At 43.6% G+C, this 10,586-nt stretch overlaps 1 protein-coding gene across 1 annotated transcript in view; it reads right to left on the bottom strand.

Annotated features, from left to right (window-relative positions):
- Positions 1-10,586, bottom strand: part of LOC139435411 (trypsin-2-like) — a 515,038-nt gene that overhangs the window by 313,198 nt on the left and 191,254 nt on the right. The window lies entirely within an intron of this gene.

Here is a 10,586-nt window from a genome sequence, read left to right as displayed (position 1 = left end):
TGGAAGACATTTTGGATATAGTTCGTTCTGGCAGTACTATTTCGGGTCATTGGGAAACGATTGTAAACGAAACATTTAAAGTGGTCCTGGAATCTTCATTTTCCGAAACATTCTGTAACATTATCTCAGAAATGAAACAAACATCAAAAGTGTATCATGTGCTCTCATTGTATGCTCTGTTTGTAGATGTAATGCATCTTTGCGTCGAAAACAGCATACACGTGAATATTTTGACTGGAGTGAAAAAACTCCATCACGATATCTCCAGTAATATGGGGACCTTCCTATGTGCTGTAAAGGGCACCGTACGGCATGGAAACGTGACCTTTGACCTTTGGAGCTTTGTTACATTTCAAGCCGTAACCTTTGACATTAGGAGCAGCAGAGGCATCAATCTGCATGTACTTTTCGAGCCGGTTCTCATGAGAGCCAGCTCAAAGAGGTCGGATCTTCCTTTGTGCCGTTGAGGGTACTGTCGGCATTGCGAATGTGACCTCTGACCTCGGTTTTGACCTTGTCCGAGGTCGCAGGGTCCCCAAATGTTGCATGCGGGTTCCACACAAGTGCAAAAACACACTCTCAAAGTTTAGGAGCGCCAACCACATTTTTTCAATTGTTTTCATTTTCTTCCCCTCTCCCACCTCAAGCCTGTCAGATGCTAAGCTCCAGACAGCATGATGTGAGAAAGTTTGACATTTTATTGAAAAAAAGGTTCTGGGTGGGTTAGGGTTCCCATATTTCAGATTCCTGATCTGGGCCCTATTTAGAGGCCCCCTGTGAAAAAATTATCTCTGTAGCCCTTTTGAAAGTCCTTTAAACACTCATGCAGCACTGCAGCTTCTCAAAAGGCCTTAACGGAAGGTTTTGTTACATTTTAAGCTATAACCTTTGACATTTAGTTGCACCAGAGGCATCCATTTGCATCTGCTCTCCGATACGGTTAAAATGACATCAAGCTCAAAGCGGTCGGACCTTCCTTTGTGCTGTAAAAGGCACCGTACGGCATGAAAGCGTGACCTTTGACCTTTGGAGCTTTGTTACATTTCAAGCCGTAACCTTTGAGATTAGGAGCAGCGGAGGCATCAATCTGCATGTACTTTTCGAGACGGTTCTAATGAGAGCCAGCTTAAAGCGTTCGGACCTTCCTTTGCGCCGTTGAGGGTACTGTCGGCATTGCGAATGTGACCTCTGACCTCGGTTTTGACCTTGTCCGAGGTCGCAGGGTCCCCAAATGTTGCATGCGGGTTCCACACACGTGCAAAAACACACTCTCAAAGTTTCGGAGCGCCAACCACATTTTTTCAATTGTTTTCATTTTCTTCCCCTCTCCCACCACAAGCCTGTCAGATGCTAAGCTCCATTATGTGAGAAAGTTTGACATTTTATTGAAAAAAAAGTTCTGGGTGGGTTAGGGTTCCCATATTTCAGATTACTGATCTTGGCACTATTTAGAGGCCCCCTGTGAAAAAATTATCTCTGTAGCCCTTTTCAAAGTACTTTAAAGGGGAAAGGAAACACCAATTACAGCTATAATATTCCGGTAGTTTATTCATTTTACAATGGATATTGATCGTAATATTTATTGTATATGATATTACTCGCCAAAAGAAAATTAATTATCCGCTTGCCGGGTGGGGAATTCCGGGACCAGGCCGCCGCCATTAGGGGAGTCCCAAATGGTGACGTCACTGGCTGTGTTTTCGCTCCACCGGAAGTCAACACAACGTAGCAGATATGGCAGCGATGGAGGAATTTTGCAATGCGACGGACGTTTTGAACGATGAATTTGACTATTCGTTGGGAGATGACATTGATGTGGAAGCATCTACAGTTACCAGGCATCCCATGGCCTATGCTTATGAACCGATTAGGTCCGCGGAATCCGCCGAAAGTACCGACGGTTCTGAACTCGCCGAGTGGAATACCACCAGTTCCAGTACCGACTCGGTCTCAGAGGAAGAAGATGTTGCTCAAAACCCGGGACGAATGGACAACACAGATTGGTGTACATGCAACAATTGTGTGGTGATGCCATCGGAAAATGAATGTAGATGTTGCAGGGGAATTGGTATCGACCACATGCTCAATTCAGACGGGAATAATCTCCAGTGTATCATGGAACACCGACTGTTCCCTATGGTTTCCATCGAGAATGATATGTTGGCGATCGCAATGGTATCGCTACGAGACGTGCGTGCAGCAAGCCTCGAACGACCAATAAATAGCGAGTAAGTGTAGGCCCTATTTAAAAATATATAATTGTTTTAAATTAAATGATTTGTATTTATATGTGTATCCTATTTATTTCAGCCTCTACAGACTAACAGCTTATTGGCAATTCACCATCTGGACTAGAGGTTTCCTTGGAAAAGGGAACAGAGTGCCGATACCTGCCTGTGTTGTGAATCGGATACGAAGTCACTACCCATCAGTAACCTACAAAGGATTTGAATATTCTGGAGGGATATGATGTGACCAATGATTCCATGCATGGAAGGCAAATCTTTGACAGTGAAATCGTGACATTTAGGCTAGCGAAGAAAATTCTACTTTGATAATGGAACCATTCATACAATGTTTGTGATATATCAGAACAGTATTTACAACTTATATTATCAAGCATATACATGTATCTCACTAGATTCTACAAATGTTTTTCAGTGCTTGATGTTCATAAAGTAATAAAGACCATTTTCCTGAACCAAACTATGTTTTTACCCTTCAAATAATAATATACAAATACTACCAGCATATATTACTTCAGCCATAGACGTCCTTTATTTATTTGCCACAGAGCCCCACAGGTTGACTAAGCTTCATACACCACAGACACATTGAGTCCCACAGGCTGACTTCATATATACGACAGACACATAGAGACCGACATTACTTGTTCACAAATAGACTTAGGTGGTGTGCCACAGCATCCTCCTTCGATGGTTTTACCAGGCCTTTATGTGCACCAAGTGTCCTTTTCTCCTTCTCTGTATCTGTATGACGGTGTTCTGCAAGTTCGGACCTCATGGACGATGCTGATAAACACCTCTCGACTACCCCTACCATGATTTCTCTTCGGAAGTTGTAGCTTTTTGGTGTCTTCATCGCCTTCACCACATATCCTCCAGCAGGCTTCGAGTACTGCAGTTTGAACTGCAGTGCCCCCTTCTTGGTCTGTGCCTGCTCACGGTCGATGTTGTGGTTGTGATCCAATGCAGCGAGGCGAAGGCGTGCCTGAAAGCTCTGCTCCGTGAACTTCTTGCGCTTTGGAACGTACTTTGTATACAAAGAATGGATGCTCTCGAGCTCGCCAGTATGGATCCCTTCTGTAACCTGCAATTGAACAGAGTGGGTCATGAATGTCAGCATTATTTAGCATTTTTGTTATTACTTAATTTGTCAGATTGCGAACTATTGGAGTCGAGAGATGCCAGACATGCAATTCTCAAACATCACTATTGAATAATCACCCATGGTTGGTGGATAATTCAAATACTGATATTAATTATGCATGTGTTTGTATTTTTTTTTATACATATTTTCAATTTCATATTTTACTATTTGTTCAGGGCTACATCCGTTGAATATATTCTCTTTAGATAAATATACTGCTTTGTGGTGAATTTATAAGGCCAGAATATATAAATGAAGAAGGGCAATTAAGACAATACCTTATCTAGTTTTTTCAACAGTCTCTTGTCCATGACCACTTTCTGTAGAGTGCCAAAGGCCTTGGATGAACGCTCCAACCAAGGTCGGGAACTCCCATCCTCTTCAGAATAAGGCTCGTGTTCACACTTCAGCATCTACTCTGCCGACAGCCACTCGTGAACATTGATGATATAATGGAGGATGGACGTCCATTTCTCCTTCAGCAGTAACGCGTCACCATCACATGTACACACACAGTACCAAAGATGGTTGGATACCATGCGCACCCACTCCTTCAGCTCGGTATTCCTGCTCTGCAGCATCTGCTTCTTCACACCTTTCACAATGTGCCACAAGCACAGTCTATCACACGGGTTTGATAGCCACCCCCCCCCCCCCAAACTAACAAACTAACAATAGAATACCTGTAGTTTGGAAATACATCTTTCAAGTCCAACAGGCTCCAACCAGTAGCTATTTTTGACCTCTGTCACCTTCACCGTCTGCTGGGCAATGATGAGCCTTGAGTTGATATCAAGCATGGTGTACGTTCCAAACGTAGCACAATGACCAGGGCTGTCACATCGCCCATCGCCTGACACAGTGACAACCTGATCGCCAGTTGCTGCCATCACTGCCTCATTATGCAAGTTCCAGACACTGGTAACTTCCGGCAGCACATACACTCTCTGGATGTTATAGCAGTGTCTTGTCGAGAGTGATTCCAGGCCCAGCACTGGCATATCTCAGAAAATGGGCCATAAGCATTTCCAGTCAGGAAAATCGCGGCTGGCACTAACAGGTTGCAGGACATTGTGCCATTTAAGAGGGATTGAGAAGTCCACACAAACTCATGGCCATCGATGCAGTCAGTTTTCACTGTCAGTCCAAAGCCTTTGGCTGAACAGTACGGCCTGCTGATCACACATTTTCCGCATCCGGCAAAGTTGCATACACAAAACAGCTTCATCAGTTGTGCATGGGATACCAGATATTTTTTGTCTGACACTGGATCTTCTCCGCCATCCACTGAATGTTCTCCATCATCCTCGCTGTCTTCGCCGTCATTCTGTATAATGTCATCTTCAGTAGGGCTGTAGTCCGACAAAAGAAGGCTCAGTCCCTAGAATGCTCTCCCCAGAGCTGGAAGCATCTTCTTCAGGCATTGACACATCAGGTGTTGGACTCAGTGGTGCTTTGGCCATTGCATCTGCAGGTGCCAGTGTGGCGGATCCACCAGCAATGTCCCTGCTGACGCAATATGGATGATCATTACTGAGCAACTGACTGTTGTTGATGTCATCGGTCCCAGTCTGCACACTCACCAAAGTCACAGTTTTACACGGGCATGGTTCCAGTGGTTCCGTCTGTGTGGCCACAGTCACTGACTGCCCACGTTTAGTTGTGTGTGCCTCCAGTACCTGGGAATCATCACTTGCATCATCAGCACCTATGCAGGATGTATCTTCTGTCTGACAGGACAACAATCCTGCAGCAGTATGGACAGCTCGTTTGACCTGAAACAAAACAATATAAATATGTTACAGGTTAAGGTGAACTAGAAATATTCAAAATCATGACTATGATAAGTTGGCCGGAAAAACCCCATCGCCACTATTTACCAATGTGATTATTCCATAATGGTAAAATAAAGAAACTGTTCATAGAAACCTAACTGTTCAGTGTCTGTGGAGATGGAGGTTATAAATCTCCAAAATAATGTTCAGCAAAACTCACAACATTTCTGGAGCCTTGTAGAACCAGAGAACTATAAGAATATTCACCAAGCAGCACTGAACATGTCTGCTTTATTTGGTTCTGTCCTACAGACCTTTGTGAAGCAGCTTTTTCTGGCACGAATGTCATGAAATCTGACGCAGAACAAGACTGATCAACATTTAAATGACTCTATTAGAGTGAACCTAAGTGGGTACACTCCAGCATACACCTCTATGGTGGACTCCATGCAGCGCCATTCATCTCACTAACTGTGAAAAAGAGTGAATGCACTTATTTTACACATGTGCCATAAGATGTTTGCAAGGTGGTGATTAAGGCGATGTATTTACTATGAGGGCCATAATAATATGTGAGAAATTGTCGTTTTCTTGGACCCATGTGAAGTTAAGATTTTAGATAAGCTTTAGGTATTGCAATTTCACACGTGTACAAAAGTAGCTTAATTCAACTGATGAGTGCTATGTGAATAAATGTAAGTGATGCGATGCAAGTAGCTCTTGGCCACTTTCATGTTTTCAAAGTAGCTCTCAGGTGGAGAAAGGTTGGAGACCCCTGATTTAAGCAAACTCTCAAACTGTTATTACTCAGAGCAAAATATATTATTTATAAAGGATGGTGTTGTTATTATTAAGCACATGTTCAGAAAATACTCAAGCAGGGCTAAGGATGGGCAGTCATTTTGATGAAGTATACTCCTACCAGCAGGCCCGGACTGGCCATCGGGAGGACCGGGAGGTTTCCCGATGGCCTGGCCTGCTAAGTGGCCTGCTGGCCTGAGGATTTTTTTTTTTATGTATGTATTGTGAACGCAACGCTGCGCAAATGTGGGTCTGACTCTGCCTCACAGAGGGTGACTGGCTGCCTACATGATGTGGCCTGCCGACATTTTCGTACAGATCATACCAATGCCCTCGATTGGTCTCTGTGTGTCATTCAAGCTCGGGAGGGTGTGTGTTAGTGTGGCACGAGCGAGTGAGATAAAGCGCGCGCACTGGTTACGTGTATTGTTGTTGTTGTTAGCATCTGGTGCTAGCTAGCTGCGCTAACGGATATAAGGAGCTGTTTCAACAACAAGGTGGAGGAGAGTCCTCTGCCGTCAGACTGAGAGGCTGATAACTACAGCTCAGGTGAGGTAAAGGACTCTGAGTGTTTAGATAGTTAACTTAGTCTAAGTTATCTCAGTGGGTCTCAAACGGTTTGGTCACCATTTATGTATATACTCTTCTTGGCGTTATGTATAACGCCAAGAAGAGTAGCATCATGATTGTGCGAAGTAAAGAGGATAAAAAGGCTGTATTTCCTAATTTTATTCTCAGTAGCAACATTCTTCTTGTGTGCAGTGAGATTAAGTACCTTGGTCATTATATCTCTGATGATCTCACAGATGACAAAGACATCCATAGACAACGCTGCAAACTGTAAGCCCAGGCAAACATATTAATGCGGAAGTTTCACAAGTGCTCTGTAGATGTCAAGGTATCACTTTTTAAAGCTTTATGTACACCATTGGACACGGCTCACCTGTGGAGTAAATACACGGCTCACCTGTGGAGTAACTACACGGCTAGAAGCATGCAAAAACTAAAAGTCGCATGCAATGATGCTTTACGGTTGCTGCTGAGGGTACCGATATGGCACAGTGCCAGCCAGCTGTTTGTTAACTTGGGGGTACCTACTTGTCAAGCCCTTTTAAGAAAGTTAATGTACAAATTCATGTGTCGCCTATAAGACTCGGACAATCATGTTATCTCGATTTTAATTAACCCTGTGAAGAGTTCTACCCGGTTCTCTTCCATGATTTGGAGGCATTGGCGCAGCAGCCTCTACAGACAGTGAGCACGTGTGGCTCGCTGTGATTGGACTGATTTTATGTTTTTATCTGTTTGTTTTTATCTGTTTTGTGTTTAGCTTTTTATCTTATTTATTGATGTGTGTTTTGTCTGTTTGTATGTGATATGGACCGTGAGTCTGGAATAAAGATTGGAAATTATGTAAACACATATTTCCATTTGAGGGGGGAGTGATTAGTAAAATATGCATGAATAATAATTAAAAAAACGTTAACTAGGTGAAAAAAGGTAAGATAAACTTTAAAAACTTGTTGAGAGCTAAAACTAGTCTTTGCTGCTGCCTCAAAGAGGAGCAGGGGGAGAGGGGTGTTTTCATATGTTTTTTCATATTGGATATGGTATGTTATTGGTTATGGCCATGTTTTTATGATTTTATGATTATTTAAATGTATACAGTTCTGTTTCATATGGGTGTAGTCTCTTTATTTCCCCCTCAAAGTGCACCAGATTGATGCATCTATGTCCAACATTTAAAAAAAATCCTACCTGCCCCCGGAATGAGGTCCACATCCACTTAAAATATGTTCACATAGGTTCCTAAATAGATTTGCAACATTTTTTTAAATAGTAACCCATGTCCATATGTTTATTTTTGGGTAGTAGATTTAGAGGGCTATCACTATGGGCAGCAACGCTGTAAAAGTTGACAAATAAATCCAGCAAAATGGCACAAAAAACTGGTAGTGGCCTGGCTGGGTGTATAATTCCCGGCCTGACTTATTGTCCCAGTCCGGCCCTGCCTACCAGGCTACCGCATGTACCAGTGGTCAGTTGACATATATTTTGTATTATTTTCCAACACCTCATACATCTTGGCAATACCATCCATTGAACACCTAGTCCAGCAATACTATCCTTTTTAGGGCTGTTTTCGACAGTATGCCAGTTTAATTAGTTGAGCTATAGAACACCCCCAATTCTCCATTTTACGTCATAATAATAGCTACCATTTAGTTTGGATGCGATTGCGTTAATTAATAAGGTCACACTGTGTCAGTAAATACATGTGTGAGCTAGTAATCTGGTAGTGCTGCAATATTTACCTCTCTCTCGGCAGCTGAAGCAACTCGTTTGGTGGCTCGAACTTCACGTTTGTTGACATTGTCTTGCACAGCCGACGTGCTGGGACGGTCGATGTTCCCGACTGCATACCTTGAGAAATCGAATATTGTGGGAACAGATCCTGGCTTCAAATCCGATGTTTTATATTGAACCAGGCATCCAGACTCATCAAACCTCATTTTGTGGACATAATCTTCATTTGTAAAGTGTTCGCTGCACACACGTGCAAACTTATTCAGCGGCGGATCGGACCGTTTCATGGAAATAACCCATGCTTTGAGCAGCTTCTCATCCGTTAGTGGCAGCCTATGGAAATGTACTTCTTCTTTCTTCGTGTAAAATCTATTTGTGCAGCCTGGGGCAATACAATAAAGTCCTGACGACGACCGTTTTCTTTTACAAACTACTGATGCATTGCACGCCATGTTATTTGTTATTGAGCTTTGGCCAGGAAGCCGTACCCATTCAGTGACGTCACTGGGAAAGTCCCGGAGCAATGGCAGCGCCCATGGTCATTAGGCACGTATTTCAAAAGAGACATTTGCGTATCTCGATCGTTTGCCGTTGAGGGTACTGTCGGCATTGCGAATGTGACCTCTGACCTCGGTTTTGAACTTGTCCGAGGTCGCAGGGTCCCCAAATGTTGCATGCGGGTTCCACACAAGTGCAAAAACACACTCTCAAAGTTTCGGAGCGCCAACCACATTTTTTCAATTGGTTTCATTTTCTTCCCCTCTCCCACCACAAGCCTGTCAGATGCTAAGCTCCAGACAGCATTATGTGAGAAAGTTTGACATTTTATTGAAAAAAAAGTTCTGGGTGGGTTAGGGTTCCCATATTTCAGATTCCTGATCTTGGCACTATTTAGAGGCCCCCTGTGAAAAAGTTATCTCTGTAGCCCTTTTCGAAGTACTTTAAACACTCATGCAGCACTGCAGCTTCTCAAAAGGCCTTAACGGAAGGTTTTGTTACATTTTAAGCCATAGCCTTTGACATTTAGTTGCACCAGAGGCATCCATCTGCATCTGCTCTCCGAGACGGTTAAAATGACATCAAGCTCAAAGCGGTCGGACCTTCCTTTGTGCTGTAAAAGGCACCGTACGGCATGAAAGCGGGACCTTTGACCTTTGGAGCTTTGTTACATTTCAAGCCGTAAATTTGACATTAGGAGCAGCGGAGGCATCAATCTGCATGTACTTTTCGAGCCGGTTCTAATGAGAGCAAGTTCAAAGCGGTCGGAACTTCCTTTCCGCCGTCGAGGGTACTGTCGGCATTGCGAATGTGACATCTGACCTCGGTTTTGACCTTGTCCGAGGTCGCAGGGTCCCCAAATGTTGCAAGCGGGTTCCACACAAGTGCAACAACACACTCTGGAAGTTTCGGAGCGCCAACCACATTTTTTCAATTTTTTCAATTTTCTTCCCCTCTGCCAACACAAGCCTGTCAGATACTAAGCTCCAGACAGCATTTTGAGAGAAAGTTTGACATTTTATTGAAAAAAAGTTCTGGGTGGGTTACAGTTTACATACTTCAGATTCCTGATCTGGGCCCTATTTAGAGGCCCCCTGTGAAAAAAGAATCTCTTTAGCCCTTTTCAAAGTACTTTAAACACTCACGGAGCACTGCGGCTTCTCAAAAGGCCTTAACGGAAGGTTTTGTTACATTTTAAGCCGTAACCTTTGACATTTAGTCGCACCAGAGGCATCCATCTGCATCTGCTCTCCGAGACGGTTAAAATGACATCAAGCTCAAAGCGGTCGGACCTTACTTTGTGCTATAAAAGGCACCGTACGGCATGAAAGCGTGACCTTTGACCTTTGGAGCTTTGTTACATTTCAAGCCGTAACCTTTGACATTAGGAGCAGCAGAGGTATCAATCTGCATGTACTTTTCGAGCCGGTTCTAATGAGAGCAAGCTCAAAGCGGTCGGACCTTCCTTTGTGCCGTAAAGGGCACCGTACAGCATGAAAACGTGACCTCTGACCTCGGTTTTGACCTTGTCGAAGGTCGCAGGGTCCCCAAATTTGCAAGCGGGTTCCACACACATTAAGCAACACACTCTCAAGGTTTTGGAGCGCCAACAACATTCTTTAAAAAAAATTCATTTTCATTTTTTTTCCAGTGTCCCGCTCACTAAGGGGTAATAGTAACATGTCCCGTTTAGCTTCACCACCCAGAGCACTTAAGATAAAGTCAACTATTTGTTCGTTCAAAAGACCCTGAGCACGTACAAACATTTCAATTTTTGCCCGCCATTCCCCCACCTTCTCTCCGGTTTTCCCTTCA

This window comes from Pseudochaenichthys georgianus, chromosome 16 (genome assembly GCF_902827115.2).
Source record: "Pseudochaenichthys georgianus chromosome 16, fPseGeo1.2, whole genome shotgun sequence".
Classification (NCBI taxonomy): Eukaryota; Metazoa; Chordata; class Actinopteri; order Perciformes; family Channichthyidae; genus Pseudochaenichthys; species Pseudochaenichthys georgianus.
The sequence above is the reverse complement of the archived record's forward strand: the minus strand, read 5'-3'. Positions and strand labels throughout refer to the sequence as shown.